The sequence below is a fragment of the Cherax quadricarinatus genome, chromosome 7, assembly GCF_038502225.1.
Source record: "Cherax quadricarinatus isolate ZL_2023a chromosome 7, ASM3850222v1, whole genome shotgun sequence".
Classification (NCBI taxonomy): domain Eukaryota; kingdom Metazoa; phylum Arthropoda; class Malacostraca; order Decapoda; family Parastacidae; genus Cherax; species Cherax quadricarinatus.
Genome location: NC_091298.1, coordinates 58,259,581 through 58,286,411, shown reverse-complemented (window position 1 = coordinate 58,286,411; position 26,831 = coordinate 58,259,581). Strand labels below are relative to the sequence as shown.

The 26,831-nt window shown below is 44.6% G+C and overlaps 1 long non-coding RNA gene across 1 annotated transcript in view; it reads right to left on the bottom strand.

The window, feature by feature from the left end:
* LOC138852363 (uncharacterized) overlaps positions 1-26,831 on the bottom strand; it is a 98,127-nt gene that overhangs the window by 30,227 nt on the left and 41,069 nt on the right. The window lies entirely within an intron of this gene.

The following is a 26,831-nucleotide window of genomic DNA, read 5'->3' as shown; positions in this document are numbered from 1 at the left end:
GGTGTAATTGCGGAGCTGTGTAAGTTGTAGGGGTGTAAGTGCGGAGCTGAGTAAGTTGTAGGGGTGTGTGCTGTGTAAGTTGTTGTTGTAGGGGTGTAAGTTGTAGGGGTGTAAGTTGTAGCGGGTGTAAGTTGTATTGCGGGCTGTGTGTGCGGAGCTGTGTAAGTTGTAGGGGTGTAAGTGCGGAGTGTAAGTTGTAGGGGTGTAAGTTGTATTGCGGGGTGTAAGTTGTAGGGCTGTGTAAGTTGTAGGGGTGTAAAGCTGTGTAGGGGTGTGCGGAGCTGAGTAAGTTGTAGGGGTGTAAGTGCGGAGTGTGCGGAGCTGTGTAAGTTGTAGTGTAAGTAGCTGAGTAAGTTGTTGTAAGTGCGGAGTGTAAGTTGTTGTAAGTGCGGAGCTGTGTAAGTTGTAGGGGTGTAATTGCGGAGCTGTGTAAGTTGTAGGGGTGTAAGTGCGGAGCTGTGTAAGTTGTAGGGGTGTAAGTGCGGAGCTGTGTAAGTTGTAGGGGTGTAAGTGCGGAGCTGTGTAAGTTGTAGGGGTGTAAGTTGTAGGGGTGTAAGTTGTAGGGGTGTAAGTTGTAGGGGTGTAAGTTGTAGGGGTGTAAGTGCGGAGCTGTGTAAGTTGTAGGGGTGTAAGTGCGGAGCTGTGTAAGTTGTAGGGGTGTAAGTTGTAGGGGTGTAAGTGCGGAGCTGTGTAAGTTGTAGGGGTGTAAGTTGTAGGGGTGCAAGTGCGGAGCTGTGTAAGTTGTAGGGGTGTAAGTGCGGAGCTGTCAAGTTGTAGGGGTGTAAGTGCGGAGCTGTGTAAGTTGTAGGGGTGTAAGTGCGGAGTTGTGTAAGTTGTAGGGGTGTAAGTGCGGAGCTGTCAAGTTGTTGGGGTGTAAGTGCGGAGCTGTGTAAGTTGTAGGGGTGTAAGTGCACAACTGTCAAGTTGTGGGGGTGTAAGTGCAGAGCTGTGTAAGTTGTAGGGGTGTAAGTGCAAAACTGTCAAGTTGTGGGGGTTTAAGTGCGGAGCTGAGTAAGTTGTAGGGGTGTAAGTGCGGAGTTGTCAAGTTGTGGGGGTTTAAGTGCGGAGCTGAGTAAGTTGTGGGGGTGTAAGTGCGGAGTTGTCAAGTTGTGGGGGTTTAAGTGCGGAGCTGTCAAGTTGCGGGGGTGTAAGTGCGGAGCTGTGTAAGTTGTAGGGGTGTAAGTGCGGAACTATCAAGTTGTGGGGGTGTAAGTGCGGAGCTGTGTAAGTTGTAGGGGTGTAAGTGCGGAGCTGTGTAAGTTGTAGGGGCTTAAGTGCGGAGCTGTCAAGTTGTAGGGGTGTAAGTGCGGAGCTGTCAAGTTGTAGGGGTGTAAGTGCGGAGTTGTGTAAGTTGTAGGGGTGTAAGTGCGGAGTTGTGTAAGTTGTAGGGGTGTAAGTGCGGAGTTGTGTAAGTTGTAGGGGTGTAAGTGCGGAGCTGTCAAGTTGTTGGGGTGTAAGTGCGGAGCTGTGTAAGTTGTAGGGGTGTAAGTGCGGAGTTGTCAAGTTGTGGGGGTTTAAGTGCGGAGCTGAGTAAGTTGTGGGGGTGTAAGTGCGGAGCTGTGTAAGTTGTAGGGGTGTAAGTGCGGAGCTGTGTAAGTTGTAGGGGCTTAAGTGCGGAGCTGTCAAGTTGTAGGGGTGTAAGTGCGGAGCTGTGTAAGTTGTAGGGGTGTAAGTGCGGAGCTGTCAAGTTGTGGGGGTGTAAGTGCGGAGCTGTCAAGTTGTAGGGGTGTAAGTGCGGAGCTGTGTAAGTTGTAGGGGTGTAAGTGCGGAGTTGTGTAAGTTGTAGGGGTGTAAGTGCGGAGCTGTCAAGTTGTTGGGGTGTAAGTGCGGAGCTGTGTAAGTTGTAGGGGTGTAAGTGCGGAGTTGTCAAGTTGTGGGGGTTTAAGTGCGGAGCTGAGTAAGTTGTGGGGGTGTAAGTGCGGAGTTGTCAAGTTGTGGGGGTTTAAGTGCGGAGCTGAGTAAGTTGTAGGGGTGTAAGTGCGGAGCTGTCAAGTTGCGGGGGTGTAAGTGCGGAGCTGTGTAAGTTGTAGGGGTGTAAGTGCGGAGCTGTGTAAGTTGTAGGGGTGTAAGTGCGGAGCTGTCAAGTTGTGAGGGTGTAAGTGCGGAGCTGTCAAGTTGTGAGGGTGTAACTGCGGAGCTGTGTAAGTTGTAGGGGTGTAAGTGCGGAGTTGTCAAGTTGTGTAGGTTTAAGTGCGGAGCTGAGTAAGTTGTAGGGGTGTAAGTGCGGAGCTGTCAAGTTGTGGGGGTGTAAGTGCGGAGCTGTCAAGTTGCGGGGGTGTAAGTGCGGAGCTGTGTAAGTTGTAGGGGTGTAAGTGCGGAGCTGTGTAAGTTGTAGAGGTGTAAGTGTGGAGCTGTGTAAGTTGTAGGGGTGTAAGTGCGGAGCTGTGTAAGTTGTAGGGGTGTAAGTGTGGAGCTGTGTAAGTTGTAGGGGTGTAAGTGCGGAGCTGTCAAGTTGTAGGGGGTGTAAGTGCGGAGCTGTGTAAGTTGTAGGGGATGTAAGTGCGGAGCTGTGTAAGTTGTAGGGGTGTAAGTGCGGAGCTGTGTAAGTTGTAGGGGGTGTAAGTGCGGAGCTGTGTAAGTTGTAGGGGTGTAAGTGCGGAGCTGTCAAGTTGTAGGGGTGTAAGTGCGGAGCTGTGTAAGTTGTAGGGGTGTAAGTGCGGAGCTGTGTAAGTTGTGGGGGTGTAAGTGCGGAGCTGTCAAGTTGTAGGGGTGTAAGTGCGGAGCTGTCAAGTTGTGGGGGTATAAGTGCGGAGCTGTCAAGTTGTGGGGGTGTAAGTGCGGAGCTGTCAAGTTGTGGGGGTGTAAGTGCGGAGCTGTCAAGTTGTGGGGGTGTAAGTGCGGAGCTGTCAAGTTGTGGGGGTGTAAGTGCGGAGCTGTCAAGTTGTGGGGGTGTAAGTGCGGAGCTGTCAAGTTGTGGGGGTGTAAGTGCGGAGCTGTCAAGTTGTGGGGGTGTAAGTGCGGAGCTGTCAAGTTGTGGGGGTGTAAGTGCGGAGCTGTCAAGTTGTGGGGGTGTAAGTGCGGAGCTGTCAAGTTGTGGGGGTGTAAGTGCGGAGCTGTCAAGTTGTGGGGGTGTAAGTGCGGAGCTGTTAAGGTTGCAGAGTTTGAAAGTTGAAGTTGTCTTACACATCCTTAATACTTCACCCAGCAATTAGATCCTTGGTGGCTAGATTTCTATATATCTCTTTTATATAATACAGTAATCAGGTGAAGCACGTGGCAACTTCATCATACTCAGGTGAGGGCAGGTGGTTACTACAGCATACCCAGGTGAGGGCAGGTGGGGCATGTGTAATTACCAAGACAAGCGGAAGTACCCAGCCCAGTTCTCTATTACCCCAGAGGCTGTCACCACAACAGTTATATTACACCCCCACTCTCACCCCAATATCCATCCAACCCTCAACACCCCAGTCCCACCTCCATCCCCAACACCTACCACAAAATACCCAACCCCAAATACCAGGGGGGACACAAGTGGAATCTTAAAATACAAATGAACCATAGAGATGTAAAGAAGAATTTCTTTAGTGTCAATGTGGTTAAGAAGCGGAATGACCTGGATGAGGCAGTGGAGACCAACACAGCAAGATCTACACCATCCACCCACACCATCACTCCCTCCTCACCATCTGTAATGAGAGTTCGTTGGAGATATGACAGCAAGGAAACAACTGTAGGCCTGTGCGGGGCGGCCTATATGCAAGAGGTTACGTGGCTTGGCCAGGGAGCCTTCCTTATAAATGTTGCCAGGACCTATACTACAACAATAATACTGTTGACACATCCACAACCCAGGTCAGTCTTCACACGCCAAATACATGATACATCAACAATAACTAATATTCACACTTACGAAGAAAGTTTCTTGGTGTTCACTCAAGCGAGATATTACGTCATTCACTTATTATTACATTCACGGTAAAGCATGTGGGTCATACAGCGCCTCAGGCTTGGGAGGTAATCAGGCATGATTCCAAAGCAGCGAGGGTACATCCGGTTCCTTGGATCAAGAACCTCTGACTGACGTCGAAACAGCGACAATTTCGTTTTCAACAGGCGTTTCTTACGATTATTCTTTTAATTTTCCTTTCCAATTTATGAGGTGTAGTCAGAGCGGGTCGCGGAGGCCATGATCCACATTACATATATATATATATATATATATATATATATATATATATATATATATATATATATATATATATATATATATATATATATATATATATATATATATATTATATATATACATATATACATATAAATAAAACGCTGGAAAATAAAAATACTGTATACTGAATGTAAGTTTGTACTTGTAAGATTTACTTGCCATCTTACTTGTTCGTGATAAACATCAAAAGACCAGCAATTCTGCCAGAGTGCAAAACATTTAATAGTCAAACTGGCATGACAGGAAGGTAGCACCTCCCTGGAAGACGACTTTCTACCAACTTCCTATGACAATTTCTTCCGCCAAGTGGCGGATAAACGAGGTTGTAATATACTATGTGAGCCAGAAAGCCACCAGTAGCAACAGCCGGACTGACCAGGCAACCACCAGATAAGTCTGGCCCAGGGTCGGGCTGCGAGTATTAAAACTCTCGAAACATATCAAAGGAATGTTTCACACTCACACAAGACAGGAGGGTAGTACCTCCCTGGATGGTTGCTGTCTACCACCCTACTATGCTTCACACAAGACAGGAGGGTAGTACCTCCCTGGATGGTTGCTGTCTACCACCCTACTATGCTTCACACAAGACAGGAGGGTAGTACCTCCCTGGATGGTTGCTGTCTACCACCCTACTATGCTTCACACAAGACAGGAGGGTAGTACCTCCCTGGATGGTTGCTGTCTACCACCCTACTATGCTTCACACAAGACAGGAGGGTAGTACCTCCCTGGACGGTTGCTGTCTACCACCCTACTATGCTTCACACAAGACAGGAGGGTAGTACCTCCCTGGATGGTTGCTGTCTACCACCCTACTATGCTTCACACAAGACAGGAGGGTAGTACCTCCCTGGATGGTTGCTGTCTACCACCCTACTATGCTTCACACAAGACAGGAGGGTAGTACCTCCCTGGATGGTTGCTGTCTACCACCCTACTATGCTTCACACAAGACAGGAGGGTAGTACCTCCCTGGATGGTTGCTGTCTACCACCCTACTATGCTTCACACAAGACAGGAGGGTAGTACCTCCCTGGATGGTTGCTGTCTACCACCCTACTATGCTTCACACAAGACAGGAGGGTAGTACCTCCCTGGATGGTTGCTGTCTACCACCCTACTATGCTTCACACAAGACAGGAGGGTAGTACCTCCCTGGATGGTTGCTGTCTACCACCCTACTATGCTTCACACAAGACAGGAGGGTAGTACCTCCCTGGATGGTTGCTGTCTACCACCCTACTATGCTTCACACAAGACAGGAGGGTAGTACCTCCCTGGATGGTTGCTGTCTACCACCCTACTATGCTTCACACAAGACAGGAGGGTAGTACCTCCCTGGATGGTTGCTGTCTACCACCCTACTATGCTTCACACAAGACAGGAGGGTAGTACCTCCCTGGATGTTTGCTGTCTACCACCCTACTATGCTTCACACAAGACAGGAGGGTAGTACCTCCCTGGATGGTTGCTGTCTACCACCCTACTATGCTTCACACAAGACAGGAGGGTAGTACCTCCCTGGATGGTTGCTGTCTACCACCCTACTATGCTTCACACAAGACAGGAGGGTAGTACCTCCCTGGATGGTTGCTGTCTACCACCCTACTATGCTTCACACAAGACAGGAGGGTAGTACCTCCCTGGATGTTTGCTGTCTACCACCCTACTATGCTTCACACAAGACAGGAGGGTAGTACCTCCCTGGATGGTTGCTGTCTACCACCCTACTATGCTTCACACAAGACAGGAGGGTAGTACCTCCCTGGATGTTTGCTGTCTACCACCCTACTATGCTTCACACAAGACAGGAGGGTAGTACCTCCCTGGATGTTTGCTGTCTACCACCCTACTATGCTTCACACAAGACAGGAGGGTAGTACCTCCCTGGATGTTTGCTGTCTACCACCCTACTATGCTTCACACAAGACAGGAGGGTAGTACCTCCCTGGATGTTTGCTGTCTACCACCCTACTATGCTTCACACAAGACAGGAGGGTAGTACCTCCCTGGATGGTTGCTGTCTACCACCCTACTATGCTTCACACAAGACAGGAGGGTAGTACCTCCCTGGATGGTTGCTGTCTACCACCCTACTATGCTTCACACAAGACAGGAGGGTAGTACCTCCCTGGATGGTTGCTGTCTACCACCCTACTATGCTTCACACAAGACAGGAGGGTAGTACCTCCCTGGATGGTTGCTGTCTACCACCCTACTATGCTTCACACAAGACAGGAGGGTAGTACCTCCCTGGATGGTTGCTGTCTACCACCCTACTATGCTTCACACAAGACAGGAGGGTAGTACCTCCCTGGATGGTTGCTGTCTACCACCCTACTATGCTTCACACAAGACAGGAGGGTAGTACCTCCCTGGATGGTTGCTGTCTACCACCCTACTATGCTTCACACAAGACAGGAGGGTAGTACCTCCCTGGATGTTTGCTGTCTACCACCCTACTATGCTTCACACAAGACAGGAGGGTAGTACCTCCCTGGATGTTTGCTGTCTACCACCCTACTATGCTTCACACAAGACAGGAGGGTAGTACCTCCCTGGATGTTTGCTGTCTACCACCCTACTATGCTTCACACAAGACAGGAGGGTAGTACCTCCCTGGATGGTTGCTGTCTACCACCCTACTATGCTTCACACAAGACAGGAGGGTAGTACCTCCCTGGATGGTTGCTGTCTACCACCCTACTATGCTTCACACAAGACAGGAGGGTAGTACCTCCCTGGATGGTTGCTGTCTACCACCCTACTATGCTTCACACAAGACAGGAGGGTAGTACCTCCCTGGATGGTTGCTGTCTACCACCCTACTATGCTTCACACAAGACAGGAGGGTAGTACCTCCCTGGATGGTTGCTGTCTACCACCCTACTATGCTTCACACAAGACAGGAGGGTAGTACCTCCCTGGATGGTTGCTGTCTACCACCCTACTATGCTTCACACAAGACAGGAGGGTAGTACCTCCCTGGATGGTTGCTGTCTACCACCCTACTATGCTTCACACAAGACAGGAGGGTAGTACCTCCCTGGATGGTTGCTGTCTACCACCCTACTATGCTTCACACAAGACAGGAGGGTAGTACCTCCCTGGATGGTTGCTGTCTACCACCCTACTATGCTTCACACAAGACAGGAGGGTAGTACCTCCCTGGATGGTTGCTGTCTACCACCCTACTATGCTTCACACAAGACAGGAGGGTAGTACCTCCCTGGATGGTTGCTGTCTACCACCCTACTATGCTTCACACAAGACAGGAGGGTAGTACCTCCCTGGATGGTTGCTGTCTACCACCCTACTATGCTTCACACAAGACAGGAGGGTAGTACCTCCCTGGATGGTTGCTGTCTACCACCCTACTATGCTTCACACAAGACAGGAGGGTAGTACCTCCCTGGATGGTTGCTGTCTACCACCCTACTATGCTTCACACAAGACAGGAGGGTAGTACCTCCCTGGATGGTTGCTGTCTACCACCCTACTATGCTTCACACAAGACAGGAGGGTAGTACCTCCCTGGATGGTTGCTGTCTACCACCCTACTATGCTTCACACAAGACAGGAGGGTAGTACCTCCCTGGATGGTTGCTGTCTACCACCCTACTATGCTTCACACAAGACAGGAGGGTAGTACCTCCCTGGATGGTTGCTGTCTACCACCCTACTATGCTTCACACAAGACAGGAGGGTAGTACCTCCCTGGATGGTTGCTGTCTACCACCCTACTATGCTTCACACAAGACAGGAGGGTAGTACCTCCCTGGATGGTTGCTGTCTACCACCCTACTATGCTTCACACAAGACAGGAGGGTAGTACCTCCCTGGATGGTTGCTGTCTACCACCCTACTATGCTTCACACAAGACAGGAGGGTAGTACCTCCCTGGATGTTTGCTGTCTACCACCCTACTATGCTTCACACAAGACAGGAGGGTAGTACCTCCCTGGATGGTTGCTGTCTACCACCCTACTATGCTTCACACAAGACAGGAGGGTAGTACCTCCCTGGATGTTTGCTGTCTACCACCCTACTATGCTTCACACAAGACAGGAGGGTAGTACCTCCCTGGATGGTTGCTGTCTACCACCCTACTATGCTTCACACAAGACAGGAGGGTAGTACCTCCCTGGATGGTTGCTGTCTACCACCCTACTATGCTTCACACAAGACAGGAGGGTAGTACCTCCCTGGATGTTTGCTGTCTACCACCCTACTATGCTTCACACAAGACAGGAGGGTAGTACCTCCCTGGATGGTTGCTGTCTACCACCCTACTATGCTTCACACAAGACAGGAGGGTAGTACCTCCCTGGATGTTTGCTGTCTACCACCCTACTATGCTTCACACAAGACAGGAGGGTAGTACCTCCCTGGATGTTTGCTGTCTACCACCCTACTATGCTTCACACAAGACAGGAGGGTAGTACCTCCCTGGATGGTTGCTGTCTACCACCCTACTATGCTTCACACAAGACAGGAGGGTAGTACCTCCCTGGATGGTTGCTGTCTACCACCCTACTATGCTTCACACAAGACAGGAGGGTAGTACCTCCCTGGATGGTTGCTGTCTACCACCCTACTATGCTTCACACAAGACAGGAGGGTAGTACCTCCCTGGATGGTTGCTGTCTACCACCCTACTATGCTTCACACAAGACAGGAGGGTAGTACCTCCCTGGATGGTTGCTGTCTACCACCCTACTATGCTTCACACAAGACAGGAGGGTAGTACCTCCCTGGATGGTTGCTGTCTACCACCCTACTATGCTTCACACAAGACAGGAGGGTAGTACCTCCCTGGATGGTTGCTGTCTACCACCCTACTATGCTTCACACAAGACAGGAGGGTAGTACCTCCCTGGATGGTTGCTGTCTACCACCCTACTATGCTTCACACAAGACAGGAGGGTAGTACCTCCCTGGATGGTTGCTGTCTACCACCCTACTATGCTTCACACAAGACAGGAGGGTAGTACCTCCCTGGATGGTTGCTGTCTACCACCCTACTATGCTTCACACAAGACAGGAGGGTAGTACCTCCCTGGATGGTTGCTGTCTACCACCCTACTATGCTTCACACAAGACAGGAGGGTAGTACCTCCCTGGATGGTTGCTGTCTACCACCCTACTATGCTTCACACAAGACAGGAGGGTAGTACCTCCCTGGATGGTTGCTGCCTACCACCCTACTATGCTTCACACAAGACAGGAGGGTAGTACCTCCCTGGATGGTTGCTGTCTACCACCCTACTATGCTTCACACAAGACAGGAGGGTAGTACCTCCCTGGATGGTTGCTGCCTACCACCCTACTATGCTTCACACAAGACAGGAGGGTAGTACCTCCCTGGATGGTTGCTGTCTACCACCCTACTATGCTTCACACAAGACAGGAGGGTAGTACCTCCCTGGATGGTTGCTGCCTACCACCCTACTATGCTTCACACAAGACAGGAGGGTAGTACCTCCCTGGATGGTTGCTGTCTACCACCTTACTGACATTAAGTCAGCATGAAAACCTCTCACAAGAGAGTATACTAGAGCAATAACAGACCATCAAAACACTTTTCCATCAGACATCATCAAAATCTGGGTACAAGTAACTTGCTGACGCAGTAAGATCCGGTCGCACAGCAAGGCACACAGCCAACACAACTTTCAATTCGTTCGAGAAGAACGATAAATGGCGTCACCAGCCGGATATAAACGAAACTGTAATGGCGACGAGAGAGGAACATCAATTACATTGTTTTTTCGTATTCTTCAACAATTACAAGTTCTCTTAAGATTCTGTCAAGTAAACTGCGAATCTCTTTTTAGGTAAAAAAAAAAAGTGTGTGTGTGTGTGTAAAAGAGCGTGAGTATGGGTGTGGGGGAGAATGAATTCGTTCTCTCTCTTGCTCTCTAGTTCTCTCTCTCTCTCTCTCTCTCTCTCTCTCTCTCTCTCTCTCTCTCTTTCTCTCCAGCTGATCAGCCACAGGCGGTCACACTTTCTACCGCACCCTGGCAATAATGACCACCTTTCTACCCTCATCTTGAATTCAAGGAGCTGATAATGGACATGCAAGTTGAACACTTAATAAACCCACCCACCCGCCTACCCACACATGTGCTGAAAGAGTACTAGAAAGTTCTTAAAAGAACAGCAGAATAATGGAAGGCAGATAGAACGAAGTAATTACTGCACTCACTGGAAATTGAAAAAAGTCTCCATGATAGATTCCGTACTGAAGACACCGTAAGCATAACTATGTTCATCATCATAATAATAATAATAATAATAATAATAATAATAATAATCTTCATTTCTATAAGTACATGTACAGGGTATACAGGTCTAGCTGACATCACTGACATACTACTATATGGAAAGCCGCTTGTTATGCAGAGCATTTCCAGCAAATTAGGTCAATTTTGTCCCAGGATGCGACCATCACTAGTCCACTAACACCCAGGTACCCAATTTACTGATGGGTGAATATAGACAACCGGTGTAAGGAAACACGCCCAATGTTTCCACCCCTGCCGGGAATCGAACCCGGCCACTCTGCGTGTGAAGCGAGAGCTTTGCCACCAAGCCACGGACCACCGTACATCGGAAGGAGAAGCTTATGACGACGATTCGGTCTGACTTGGACCATTTGTGTATTGTTCCTTATAACCACGTTTCTCTATCTACAAATAATAAAAAACATTAATATGTTGGGATTACTGTGATATATATACTGGTCGAGGTAAAGAGGAAAACATTTGGAGATAGGAAATAAGTACGAGATACCTGTATATATCGACCTAGGAGATCCTCGTGTCTCTCTTACCAGTGTTGAACCTCAGATATCTCTCTTATCTCTTACCAGTGTTGAACCTCAGATATCTCTCTTATCTCTTACCAGTGTTGAACCTCAGATATCCCTCATCTTTTACCAGTGTTGGACCTCAGATATCCCTCTTATCTCTTACCAGTGTTGGACCTCAGATATCCCTCTTATCTCTTACCAGTGTTTGACCTCAAATATCCCTCTTATCTCTTACCAGTGTTGAACCTCAGATATCCCTCTTATATCTTACCAGTGTTGGATCTCAGATATCCCTCTTATCTCTTACCAGTGCTGGACCTCAGATATCCCTCTTATCTCTTACCAGTGTTGGACCTCAGATATCCCTCTTATCTCTTACCAGTGTTGAACCTCAGATATCCCTCTTATCTCTCACCAGTGTTGAACCTCAGATATCCCTCTCATCTCTTACCAGTGTTGGACCTCAGATATCCCTCTTATCTCTTACCAGTGTTGGACCTCAGATATCCCTCTCATCTCTTACCAGTGTTGGACCTCAGATATCCCTCTTATCTCTTACCAGTGTTGAACCTCAGATATCCCTCTCATCTCTTACCAGTGTTGGACCTCATAAATCCCTCTTATCTCTTACCAGTGTTGAACCTCAGATATCCCTCTCATCTCTTACCAGTGTTGGACCTCAGATATCCCTCTCATCTCTTACCAGTGTTGGACCTCAGATATCCCTCTTATCTCTTACCAGTGTTAAACCTCAGATATCCCTCTTATCTCTTACCAGTGTTGGACCTCAGATATCCCTCTCATCTCTTACCAGTGTTGGACCTCAGATATCCCCCTCATCTCTTACCAGTGTTGGACCTCAGATATCCCCCTCATCTCTTACCAGTGTTGGACCTCAGATATCCCTCTCATCTCTTACCAGTGTTGGACCTCAGATATCCCCATCTCTTACCAGTGTTGGACCTCAGATATCCCCCTCATCTCTTACCAGTGTTGGACCTCAGATATCCCTCTCATCTCTTACCAGTGTTGGACCTCAGATATCCCCATCTCTTACCAGTGTTGGACCTCAGATATCCCCCTCATCTCTTACCAGTGTTGGACCTCAGATATCCCTCTCATCTCTTACCAGTGTTGGACCTCAGATATCCCCCTCATCTCTTACCAGTGTTGGACCTCAGATATCCCTCTCATCTCTTACCAGTGTTGGACCTCAGATATCCCCATCTCTTACCAGTGTTGGACCTCAGATATCCCTCTCATCTCTTACCAGTGTTGGACCTCAGATATCCCCCTCATCTCTTACCAGTGTTGGACCTCAGATATCCCCCTCATCTCTTACCAGTGTTGGACCTCAGATATCCCCCTCATCTCTTACCAGTGTTGGACCTCAGATATCCCCCTCATCTCTTACCAGTATTGGACCTCAGATATCCCTCTCATCTCTTACCAGTGTTGGACCTCAGATATCCCTCTCATCTCTTACCAGTGTTGGACCTCAGATATCCCTCTTATCTCTTACCAGTGTTGGACCTCAGATATCCCCCTCATCTCTTACCAGTATTGGACCTCAGATATCCCTCTCATCTCTTACCAGTGTTGGACCTCAGATATCCCTCTCATCTCTTACCAGTGTTGGACCTCAGATATCCCTCTTATCTCTTACCAGTGTTGGACCTCAGATATCCCCCTCATCTCTTACCAGTATTGGACCTCAGATATCCCTCTCATCTCTTACCAGTGTTGGACCTCAGATATCCCTCTCATCTCTTACCAGTGTTGGACCTCAGATATCCCTCTTATCTCTTACCAGTGTTGGACCTCAGATATCCCCCTCATCTCTTACCAGTATTGGACCTCAGATATCCCTCTCATCTCTTACCAGTGTTGGACCTCAGATATCCCCCTCATCTCTTACCAGTATTGGACCTCAGATATCCCTCTCATCTCTTACCAGTGTTGGACCTCAGATATCCCCCTCATCTCTTACCAGTATTGGACCTCAGATATCCCTCTCATCTCTTACCAGTGTTGGACCTCAGATATCCCCCTCATCTCTTACCAGTGTTGGACCTCAGATATCCCCCTCATCTCTTACCAGTGTTGGACCTCAGATATCCCTCTTATCTCTTACCAGTGTTGGACCTCAGATATCCCCCTCATCTCTTACCAGTGTTGGACCTCAGATATCCCCATCTCTTACCAGTGTTGGACCTCAGATATCCCTCTTATCTCTTACCAGTGTTGGACCTCAGATATCCCCCTCATCTCTTACCAGTGTTGGACCTCAGATATCCCCCTCATCTCTTACCAGTGTTGGACCTCAGATATCCCCCTCATCTCTTACCAGTGTTGGACCTCAGATATCCCCATCTCTTACCAGTGTTGGACCTCAGATATCCCCATCTCTTACCAGTGTTGGACCTCAGATATCCCCATCTCTTACCAGTGTTGGACCTCAGATATCCCTCTCATCTCTTACCAGTGTTGGACCTCAGATATCCCTCTCATCTCTTACCAGTGTTGGACCTCAGATATCCCCATCTCTTACCAGTGTTGGACCTCAGATATCCCTCTCATCTCTTACCAGTGTTGGACCTCAGATATCCCTCTCATCTCTTACCAGTGTTGGACCTCAGATATCCCTCTCATCTCTTACCAGTGTTGGACCTCAGATATCCCTCTCATCTCTTACCAGTGTTGGACCTCAGATATCCCTCTTCATACATATCTCTATTTCTTTTTTTTACTCTACATGAAATCAGGTTATAACTATGACCACAATTTTTAAAGGGGTAGACCGGTAAGCCAGCGGAAGGCCTCGACCAGATGACCAAAAGCTCCAATGAAGGATCATTATATGACTAGGACCCGCGTCAGAAAACACTTGCCTGTTTCCTGACAAACCTAACCTAACTTCACTTAGCCTTACCTAACCTGACCTGACCTTACCTTATCTAACCTAACCTAACCTGACATGACCTTACCTTACCTAACCTAATCTAACCTTACCTTACCTTACCTAACTCTATACGAACATGTTTACGAATACTGGAAAATCAAATGCAAAATAAATAAGGAGAGGAAGTTGTCAGATTTGAAGATCAGGTTAACGTGGCAGATCACTCAGTACTCTTGGCAATACAAATACAAAATACATCTAAGATCAAATTAAGCAAGAAAAACAAAAACTACCACAGAAAAAAATGAAATAAAAGAAATTAAATTTCAACACAAAGACAAATGATAAATTGAGCAAATGCTGTGATGAATGATGGGAAGTGAATGTAGAGAAGAGCAATGTAATGCCAACGAAAGAAAGCGATAACCTGCAACAAGAATATAAATTGTGTAACAAGTGTGTGTGGAGAGAGAGAGAGAGAGAGAGAGAGAGAGAGAGAGAGAGAGAGAGAGAGAGAGAGAGAGAGAGAGAGAGAGAGAGAGAGAAACCTAGGAGTCATCACTGACAAAACAGTCACCTTTAGATCAAACTGTGAGAAGCTCTTACGGTTCACTGGCAAACTATGCTATATACTTTCAAATACCAAGATAGGTTGAGTTGTGTGATTTACAAAGCACTAGAACCACGCAAAGGAAATATCTGTTAATGGTTCAATGATCATCACTCTTGTGGCCCGGTTTCAGACTAGGCTTACTAAATCGAAGAGGAAATATTACAAAGAATAAGAAATATTATTAAGCACACAGGAAAGCTACGATCGTGATACTGAGTTGAAACTAGTAAACTGTAAATGTCATTTTACAGGTTCATGAGATAAAGGAAAGACCAAGAAAAATACCAGTGAACAAATTTTAACAGACTTCTATATCACACTCAGATGACAGGAGAGTAGTACTTCCTGGATGGTTGCTGTCTACCAGCCTACTGTCCATAACCATGACGCTCAACCCGTATTAGGAAGAACACAAATTAAGACAAAACGTTATACGCTACACTAGTAAATATAAGAATAATCTAGAGGAGCCTAAACAGCAAAACATTCATTGCAATAACACACAGGATACATTCAGTCAATGGCACACAACTGCAAGCATAAGAGTGACCTTCTGTAACTTGAAGAAGGAATCATTCAAATCCAGAAGAATACGTCACAATACAGTAACTGGAACAGATCACCACTAACAGAGCCACAATACCGTAGCTGGAACAAATCATAACTAACCCACAGTCACAATACAGTGGCTGGTAATCATAACCAACGCAGTCAAAATACAGTAGCTGCAACACATAACTAACCCTCAGTCAGGATACTATAGTTTGAATAAATCACAATTAACACTCAAAGTATGTACCTGCTTACTGCTAGATGAACAGGGGCAGCAGGAGAAAGTTTCCACCAGTGCAGGGGAGTTACCAACCGAGCCATGGTTAGTGTTATGTGAGAGGACATCAAAAATTAGGCTTAGGAGGTAGAGCTGTCTTCTAGAGTAGATGAAGATTAACTAGACGAAAAATTTGTACATGATTCCTCCTTTCACAGCTTCAAGAGTAGGCATGACAGGATTGGAAGCCAGAGTCACTTAGATGTCAGTCAAGTCAATGCAAACGGTGGGTCAATGAAAGTCTCGAACCCTGAGCAGTTGGCGAGTACAACTCTTAAGTACACTCATCTACACAAAGTTGATTGAAAAATACTTCAAGGAAAGAGGGAGAATATGCAACAGTATTACAAAGGTTAAAAACAATTATTGTGAAGACGACCAACTGCTTACTGCAAAAGTTAATTCAATACACAAAAACCTAATATCCTCTTCCTCTCTCAATATTTACTACTAGTACTGATAACTACTGTATTTAATGTCCTCATAACTAGCCAAACAATTTTCAGATTCATATGTATCTTTGCCATCTCGCTACTTACCTGCTCATCCAGCATCAGTATCATACTTTCACGAACGAGACTTAAAACCTTGTTAATGTATGCCAAATTTCTGGCATAATCCTAATTACATTTGACTTTAAAAGAAACCATTGACAATATGCTCATGCACTGCCCCAGGGCAAGACTCGTGAAACTCGGTGTTTATCAAGAGCTACAAGAAACCCCAATTGCATGCCTTAAGTATGCTATGGAGAGGGAGCCTGGACACAGGAGTCATCCCACAGTCGTTAATAACAATGGATATAGCCCCACTCCATAAAGATGGCAGCAAAGCAATAACAAAGACTTGTAGACCGATAGCTCTAATGTTCCACATTATAAAAATCTTGGAAAGGGTTCTAAGAAGCGCAAGATCGCAAACAACTTGGATTCCCAACTCTACAACCCAGGGCAACATGGGTTTAGAGCAGGTCGCCCCTGCCTTTCACAGCTACTGGACCATTATGACATGGTCTTGGATACAATGCAGGACAAACAGAACGCAGAGGTAGTGTACACAGACTTTGTAAAAACCTTCGACAAGTGCGATCATGGTGTAATAGCGCACAAAATGCGTGCTAAAGGAATAAATGGAAAAGTGGGCAGATGGATTTTTAACTTTCTAACCAACAGAACATAGAATAATGGTAAACAAAGTTAAGTCGGAGGCTGTCACAGTGAACAGCTCTGTTCCACGAGATATAATACTCGCCCCCATCCCCCCTTCATCTTTTTCCTCATTCTCATATCTGACAGATATGTAAACCATAGCAGGGTGCCTTCCTTTGCAGACGATACTTGAATCTGCATAAGTGACATCCACTGAGGACACAGTAAATCCCCAAGCGAATATAAACCAAGTTTTCCAATGGCCCACGGAAAACAACGTGTTCAATAAGGACAAATTTCAGTTACTTCGTTATGGAAAACTTGAGGAAATAATAACTAGAACGGAATATAAAACAAATTCTAATCACATAACAGAGGGAAAACTCAAAGTGAATGACTCAGGGGTGGTAATGTCAGAGGATCTCACCTTCAAGAATGAAAAGCGTCACTATCACATCTGCAAGGAAAATGAAAGAGTGGATAATGAGAACCTTCAAAACAATGAATGACATGCCAATGATGATCCTCTTTAAGTCACTTGTACTCTCTAGGCTGAAATACTGCTGGACATTAACAGCCTCTTTCAAAATAACCGAAATTGAAGCTCTAGAATGTGTTACATAGACTTTTTACTGCATGTATTAGTTCAGTCAAGCACCTTAATTACTGGGAACGTTTGAAGTCCCTTAACCTGTATTGAATGGAACGCAGGAGAGATCATCATACTCTACACCTGGAAAGCCCTAGAGGGACTGGTCCCAAATCTGCACACAGAAATCACTCTCTATGAAAGCAAAAGACTCGACTGCCGGTGCAGCATACTCCCAAGGAAAAGGAAGGGGTACCATGAGTACACTAAGAGAAAACACAGTAAGTGTACGGGGCCCAAGACTGTTCAACAGCCTCCCATAATTCATAAGGGGTATTACCAACAGGCCCCTTGCTGCCTTCAAGAGGAACTGGACAGATACCTAAAGGCAGTGCCCGATCAGCCGAGTTGTGGTTCATACGTTGGACTGTGTGCGGCGAGCAGTGACAGCCTGGTTGATCAGGCCCTGATCCACCAGGCCTGGATGAGGACCGGACCAGACCGCGGGGGCGTTGACCCCTGGAACACCCTTCAGGTGGACACTGATGTCCCTGAAGATTCATTCACTTGGTTACCTACTAACACATCCAGAAAGGTGCCACATACTATCCCACGAGTGTGTAACGGAAACCCATTAAACGTTTTGCACACTGACAGCTTCCCTGGCCAATGGTCTCAGGAACATGCAAGGAGGCCTAGTGGGTTTCTATGTAGATCTCATTTAGTGTAGTGAACTTTGATGATTGCTGTACCGTATATTTTTAAGGAAACATCCATGTTGACATACGTGGAGTGTGAAAGAGGTAGAACATCCTGCATGATAGTACACTCTACATGATACAAGTACAGTAAGGTTAGTCTTCTTCAAGTACTGTCACCCCATGTTCCCGGAAGTGGTGGATGATGGTCACTTAACATTCACGAGAGCACCTCAAGACAGCTGCTGGAACCTCACACAATCCACCTGACACGGCACAACCTTCACCTACAACACTTACAAACCACTACAATGTTGTTAATATATTCACGAGGGAGCGTTATACAGCACCAAGGGATTCCTCTATTTCCTAAACTATAGAACCAGCATCAAGGCAGCTCCCGTTAAGAGTAAGCTACAGAACGAAGCAGTACGTAAGCCACACAGTGGATGCCGGACTACCATAAAGGTGCGTGTTAAGTCCCTTGCTATGGAATGTCGACTTTAAGGACGTACTTCGCCCCGTCTCCGAATCCCATGTCATATATGCTCTCTCTTAACGGTTACGGGGATTATCGCCTCCGCAGCCCGGTCTCAGATCAGTCTCCTAAAATGAAAATGAAATTTTACCAGAATAATCATTATAAAAGAGAAGTAATGATACATGTAAATTAGAAGTTTCAAATATTAACGTGTCATCTCAGGTTTATGATAGGAAGCCAAGAGCAACAACCCTGCCAGAGTGTAAAACACTTAACAGGCAGCTGTTTGGTGCCTATCATCCAACTGCTAAGTTTCAGGAACGCTTAGGCCACTTTGCTTGACCGAAGGTAGACATCTCAACTCAAGTGGTCACCTTACCTTGGTGTTGCAAGCCATCATGGCTTACACAACATATCATATAAATATACTCAGTCAGATGTAGAAAGTGTGTGCAAGACATAACAACACTTAAGGCACATCATAACCTCAGTGATTTAACCAAGCAAGAGAAACTCTCCTGACCTCAATCACACAACAGCTAATATTTCCCACTTGAAATTATATAAAACACTGCGAGTGTGTGTGTTCCATATTATACACACACACACAAACACACACACACAAACACACACACACAAACACACACCCACACACACACGCCCACCCACACACCTACCTACCTACCTACCTACCTTTGATGAGTTTCGAGAGTCTACTCCCGGAGCCCGGCCATAGGCCAGGCTCGTTTGGTGCTAGCCTGGTCAATCAGGCTGCTGCTGATGCTGCTGGAGGCCCGCTGCCCCATATATCCATCACAGACTGGTTGATCTGGCACCTGATGAAGATACTTGTCCAGTTTTCTCTTGGAAACGTCTACACTTGTTCTAGCAATTTCTGATATCTTCTGGTAAGATGTTGAATAATCTGGGGCCACGAATGTTGACACAGTTTTCCCTTATTGTTCCCACCGCACCACTGCTCTCCACTGGGTTTATCTTGCACTTCCTCCCATATCTCTCACACCAGTATGTTATGGCAGTGTGCAGATTTGGGACCAGGCCCTCGAGTACCTTCCAGGTATATACTATTATATATTTCTCTCTCCTCCACTCCAGTGAGAACATATTCAATACTTTAAGGCATTCCGGGTAATTTAAATGCTTTACTGGCTCTATGTGGGCCGTAAACGATCTCTGTATTTGTTCAAGCTCTGATATTTCTCCTGCCTTGAACGGGGCTGCCAACACTGAACAATATTCCAAATGGGAGAGCACAAGCAATTTGAACCGTGTCACCATTAGTATTATTTCCCTTGTTTTGAATGTTCTCAATACCCACCCAGTCAATCTCCTGGCTGGCTGCCGTGACCTTGTCTTATGTTCTTTGCAGGAAAGATCAGCTGACATAGTTATTCCAAAGAATTTCACGTGTTCATTTCGCTCAGGGGTGGAATGGAAACACCAGTGCTCACGTGGATTCTAGGAAGGGTCTCTAGACTCTTCCTAGTATACAATTCACTTATTTCTCCTAGGCTAAGGAACTCCATATGTAGCACCATCCTTAGGAAGAATCTCGATATTTATGCATTAAGCAGCAGTGAATATACAGAGGGATTGTCGAAGTGGTTTAGGCATTTAGAGAGGACAGAGCCGATAGGATGACTGAGATGGTATATAAATCTGGGGTGGAAGGGGAGGTAGAGATTTAAAAAAAAAAAAAAAAAAAAGTTGGAAGGATGGGGTAGAAGAGATCTCTAGTCTTAAGGGGTTAAACAAATAGTTTTTTTTATGATTTGATGTGTACCTGGAGTGTAGAGTAATATCTGTGAAGAGATTCAGGGATATCAGTTTGCCGGACTTAACTGGAGATGGAAAGCAGAGTGCCAGCACTCTAAAGGAGGGTTGTCTTAACTATAATGTCAGCACTTCTGGCAAAACACCGATTGAATGAATGTAGGCGAGTGTGTTTCCTCTTTTTGTATGTGTGTGGGGGGGGTCCACCTACCTGGCATGGGGGGGGGAGACGGCCAGTGTGGTAAAAAAAAAACAGTAAGATTTAATTTGTTTTGTCTTCGTATAACATAACGACAATTCATTAACGTCCAAAATGATATTATGCGATTAAGCTATTATATGCAATTCAAAAGTTATATTTTGTACATAACGAAGCTTACCTGTAATTAGAACAAGGTAACTACATTCTAAATCATCTAAGACAAACACTAATATTCTTGAGAGAGAGAGAGAGAGAGAGAGAGAGAGAGAGAGAGAGAGAGAGAATAAAATGATCAATTACTGAAACTGATGATCTGTTCAAGAAACTTCATCCAAATCGAGGATTTAACTTGATACCTGTAAAGGGCTCTTGATCCAAGGGGTTAAAGCTACCCTTTCCTTCCTTGGTCTAAATCTGACAACCAAGTGAGAGGTTTTCATAAAAGAAACTTAGTACATCCTGCAGGTGTCTGACCCCACTAGGTTGTGATAGACCTGCGGGCAGCCAGCACCAACAACCTGGATGACCCGGAGCTCCACAGGTAACTATGCAAACACTTTAAGCAGTTTCTAGGCATGAGACTGATAACTTGAAACACAATTAAGAACACCGTGGTTGCAAATATTTAAATAACACAGATATTGGAAACTTTAAACGTTTCGATCCGTCCTGAACCATTATAAAGCCACAACTGTGACAAGATACTGGTCCAGTACCGACCGAAACGTCGTCTAAAATCCACTCTCCTAAGTATGGGTTAGTTGGTAATAATGTTTTTCCAGTGTAAAGACTGACAGGTTTAACATAATAAACTCTAAGTATTACTTTCATATTACAGTCTCACTCAGCGCCAAGGTTACACAGCCGCCTCCAGGTGTACGCTAAATACGAGTGGCCGACAAAACCTTAAAATAACTTACATTAAGTTAAAGCAAGACTCGTGGATGCTACACACGACTTCCATAACACACAACAGCACCAGGTTAGAACCCACACCTAGCCAAGCATGTAAGGAAATTAGAGAAAGTGCAAAGGTTTGCAACAAGACTAGTCCCAGAGCTAAGGGGCATGTCCTACGAGGAGAAGTTAAGGCAAATTGACCTGACGACACTGGAGGACAGGAGAGATAGGAGGGATATGATAACGACATATAAAATACTGAGAGGAATTGACAAGGTGGACAGAGACAGGATGCTCCAGATGGGACACAGCAACTAGGGGTCACAACTGGAATTTGAAGTCTCAGATGAATCACAAGGATGTTAGGAAGTATTTCTTCAGTCACAGAGTTGTTAGGAAGTGGAATAGTCTGGGAAGTAATGTAGTGGAGGCAGGAGCCATCCATAGCAGGAAGAGTGACCTAGAGGTGGGGCCACGAGCTGTGACTCGATCCCTGCAACCACAACTAGGTGAGCACACAATGCCTAAGAGGCATTGACAGGGCAAAAAGCAAGACTATTTGAGAAGCAGGGATTAAGAAAACAATAGGTAGCACAGGTGAACCCAATCAAGTTGGACAAGGTATAGGAGTAGCCGAATCAGGAGTCGTCTTGACAATATGAATACTAAGTATACCCACATTCAATTTAGGTACACATTCCCAACATTTGGATATATTTTAGGCTACCTTTCGCTTGATAAATCTTCCGACAATCAAAACATAGCCTAAATAAATAGCCAAACACTTTAACTGCGTCCATGAGCAGTGTTGTCACCACAAACAACCCTGCAAGCAACCTGGCCTCTAAACGGAACGGCCGATTTTGCACGCATTACAGTTCGTCGATTTCTGCTAGATCCAGACTTGTGCCATTATATACTTGATATTCTAAGTTATGTTACATTAGCATCAGCAAATTTATACTGACGTTCAATTAAACAGTAATACAGCAGTAAAAGTGGCGACTTACGTCTGGCAGCGCGGGTGCTTTAAACGTTGGTATTCCTATTATCATTATAGCGTTATAGCTTTTCTATTTCTAAATCTCCGTATATAACCTTGTGATCTGCAACTTTCCATTTGCGTGACCTGGAAATCCAGCACCATACCTGTCCTCGTGATCAAGCAGGCTGTCACTCCTCATCATTTGCACCAGAAGCGGAGCTCCTCCACACCTGCCCTCTTGATCTAACAAGCTGTTCCTCTCCGCCTCCCGCACATCCGAGGACGTGACAAGGAAGAATGCAATGCCATAGTCATGTCCGGTGAGAATTTATGTATACAGAAAAACACAACATACACACAGTACGAAAAACTTTACCCCAAAAAAGTAGAGCAATGGAGGACCAAGAGATATATTTATGACAACAGGATATAGGATGATGCTATTTGAGAGAAAAAAAAAGGAGAGGAAGCCAGGAGATATAAATAGCATCTAGACACACACGATTCATATTGATGTTAGGTAGAAAACTTGAGTTTAGTGCAGTTAAGTGGGACAAACTAGACGAAGTAGTAAAGGCAAACACTAAACACTGTTTTAAAAGTAGAAATAATTGGATGTAGAGACAAGGAATCAGTAACGTCAGTCGATAATACTTAAGAGGCGAAGCTAGGAGATAGAGTTTGACCCCTGCAAAAACAAGTTGGTGAGTACAACCAGGAAAGCACACCATCTCGCACAAACACACACACACACACACACACACACACACACACACACACACACATATATATATATATATATAAAATATATATATTAATATATATATATAATATATATATATATATATATATATATATATATATATAAATATATAATATATATATAAATATATATTAAATATATAAATATATAATATAAATATATATTATATATATATATATATATATTATATATAGTATATAAATATATATTATATATAGTATATAAATATATATTATATATAGTATATAAATATATATTATATATAGTATATAAATATATATATAGTATATAAATATATATTATATATAGTATATAAATATATATTATATATATATATATAAATATATATTATATATATATAAATATATATTATATATATATAAATATAAATTATAAATATATAAATATATATTATAAATATATATTATATATTATAAATATATATTATATATTATAAATATATATTATATATTATAAATATATATTATATATTATAAATATATATTATATATATATATATTATATATTTAGGTAGTAGGTTGGTAGACAGCAACCACCCAGGGAAGTACTACCGTCCTGCCAGATGACTGTGAAACAAAAACCTGTAACTGTTTTGCATGATGGTAGGATTGCTGGTTTCTTTTTCTGTCTCATAAACACGCTAGATAACAGGGATATCTTGCTACTCCTACTTACACTTTGGTCACACTTCACAGACACGCACATGCATATATATATACATACATCTAGGTTTTTCTCCTTTTTCTAAATAGCTCTTGTTCTTCTTTATTTCTTCTATTGTCCATGGGGAAGTGGAAAAGAATCTTTCCTCCGTAAGCCATGCGTGTCGTATGAGGCGAGTAAAATGCCGGGAGCAATGGGCTAGTTACCCCTTCTCCTGTAGACATTTACTAAAAAAGAGAAGAAAAACTTTATAAAACTGGGATGCTTAAATGTGCGTGGATGTAGTGCGGATGACAAGAAACAGATGATTGCTGATGTTATGAATGAAAAGAAGTTGGATGTCCTGGCCCTAAGCGAAACAAAGCTGAAGGGCGTAGGAGAGTTTCAGTGGGGGGAAATAAATGGGATTAAATCTGGAGTATCTGAGAGAGTTAGAGCAAAGGAAGGGGTAGTAGTAATGTTAAATGATCAGTTATGGAAGGAGAAAAGAGAATATGAATGTGTAAATTCAAGAATTATGTGGATTAAAGTAAAGGTTGGATGCGAGAAGTGGGTCATAATAAGCGTGTATGCACCTGGAGAAGAGAGGAATGCAGAGGAGAGAGAGAGATTTTGGGAGATGTTAAGTGAATGTATAGGAGCCTTTGAACCAAGTGAGAGAGTAATTGTGGTAGGGGACCTGAATGCTAAAGTAGGAGAAACTTTTAGAGAGGGTGTGGTAGGTAAGTTTGGGGTGCCAGGTGTAAATGATAATGGGAGCCCTTTGATTGACCTTTGTACAGAAAGGGGTTTAGTTATAGGTAATACATATTTTAAGAAAAAGAGGATAAATAAGTATACAAGATATGATGTAGGGCGAAATGACAGTAGTTTGTTGGATTATGTATTGGTAGATAAAAGACTGTTGAGTAGACTTCAGGATGTACATGTTTATAGAGGGGCCACAGATATATCAGATCACTTTCTAGTTGTAGCTACACTGAGAGTAAAAGGTAGATGGGATACAAGGAGAATAGAAGCATCAGGGAAGAGAGAGGTGAAGGTTTATAAACTAAAAGAGGAGGCAGTTAGGGTAAGATATAAACAGCTATTGGAGGATAGATGGGCTAATGAGAGCATAGGCAATGGGGTCGAAGAGGTATGGGGTAGGTTTAAAAATGTAGTGTTAGAGTGTTCAGCAGAAGTTTGTGGTTACAGGAAAGTGGGTGCAGGAGGGAAGAGGAGCGATTGGTGGAATGATGATGTAAAGAGAGTAGTAAGGGAGAAAAAGTTAGCATATGAGAAGTTTTTAGAAAGTAGAAGTGATGCAAGGAGGGAAGAGTATATGGAGAAAAAGAGAGAGGTTAAGAGAGTGGTGAAGCAATGTAAAAAGAGAGCAAATGAGAGAGTGGGTGAGATGTTATCAACAAATTTTGTTGAAAATAAGAAAAAGTTTTGGAGTGAGATTAACAAGTTAAGAAAGCCTAGAGAACAAATGGATTTGTCAGTTAAAAATAGGAAAGGAGAGTTATTAAATGGAGAGTTAGAGGTATTGGGAAGATGGAGGGAATATTTTGAGGAATTGTTAAATGTTGATGAAGATAGGGAAGCTGTGATTTCGTGTAAAGGGCAAGGAGGAATAACATCTTGTAGGAGTGAGGAAGAGCCAGTTGTGAGTGTGGGGGAAGTTCGTGAGGCAGTAGGTAAAATGAAAGGGGGTAAGGCAGCTGGGATTGATGGGATAAAGATAGAAATGTTAAAAGCAGGTGGGGATATAGTTTTGGAGTGGTTGGTGCAATTATTTAATAAATGTATGGAAGAGGGTAAGGTACCTAGGGATTGGCAGAGAGCATGCATAGTTCCTTTGTATAAAGGCAAAGGGGATAAAAGAGAGTGCAAAAATTATAGGGGGATAAGTCTGTTGAGTATACCTGGTAAAGTGTATGGTAGAGTTATAATTGAAAGAATTAAGAGAAAGACGGAAAATAGGATAGCAGATGAACAAGGAGGCTTTAGGAAAGGTACGGGGTGTGTGGACCAGGTGTTTACAGTGAAACATATAAGTGAACAGTATTTAGATAAGGCTAAAGAGGTCTTTGTGGCATTTATGGATTTGGAAAAGGCGTATGACAGGGTGGATAGGGGGCAATGTGGCAGATGTTGCAAGTGTATGGTGTAGGAGGTAGGTTACGGAAAGCAGTGAAGAGTTTTTACGAGGATAGTGAGGCTCAAGTTAGAGTATGTAGGAAAGAGGGAAATTTTTTCCCAGTAAAAGTAGGCCTTAGACAAGGATGTGTGATGTCACCGTGGTTGTTTAATATATTTATAGATGGGGTTGTAAGAGAAGTAAATGCGAGGGTCTTGGCAAGAGGCGTGGAGTTAAAAGATAAAGAATCACACACAAAGTGGGAGTTGTCACAGCTGCTCTTTGCTGATGACACTGTGCTCTTGGGAGATTCTGAAGAGAAGTTGCAGAGATTGGTGGATGAATTTGGTAGGGTGTGCAAAAGAAGAAAATTAAACGTGAATACAGGAAAGAGTAAGGTTATGAGGATAACAAAAAGATTAGGTGATGAAAGATTGAATATCAGATTGGAGGGAGAGAGTATGGAGGAGGTGAACGTATTCAGATATTTGGGAGTGGACGTGTCAGCAGATGGGTCTATGAAAGATGAGGTGAATCATAGAATTGATGAGGGAAAAAGAGTGAGTGGTGCACTTAGGAGTCTGTGGAGACAAAGAACTTTGTCTTTGGAGGCAAAGAGGGGAATGTATGAGAGTATAGTTTTACCAACGCTCTTATATGGGTGTGAAGCATGGGTGATGAATGTTGCAGCGAGGAGAAGGCTGGAGGCAGTGGAGATGTCATGTCTGAGGGCAATGTGTGGTGTGAATATAATGCAGAGAATTCGTAGTTTGGAAGTTAGGAGGAGGTGCGGGATTACCAAAACTGTTGTCCAGAGGGCTGAGGAAGGGTTGTTGAGGTGGTTCGGAAATGTAGAGAGAATGGAGCGAAACAGAATGACTTCAAGAGTGTATCAGTCTGTAGTGGCCAAGGAAGGCGGGGTAGGGGTCGGCCTTGGAAAGGTTGGAGGGAGGGGGTAAAGGAGGTTTTGTGTGCGAGGGGCTTGGACTTCCAGCAGGCATGCGTGAGCGTGTTTGATAGGAGTGAGTGGAGACAAATGGTTTTTAATACTTGACGTGCTGTTGGAGTGTGAGCAAAGTAACATTTATGAAGGGATTCAGGGAAACCGGCAGGCCGGACTTGAGTCCTGG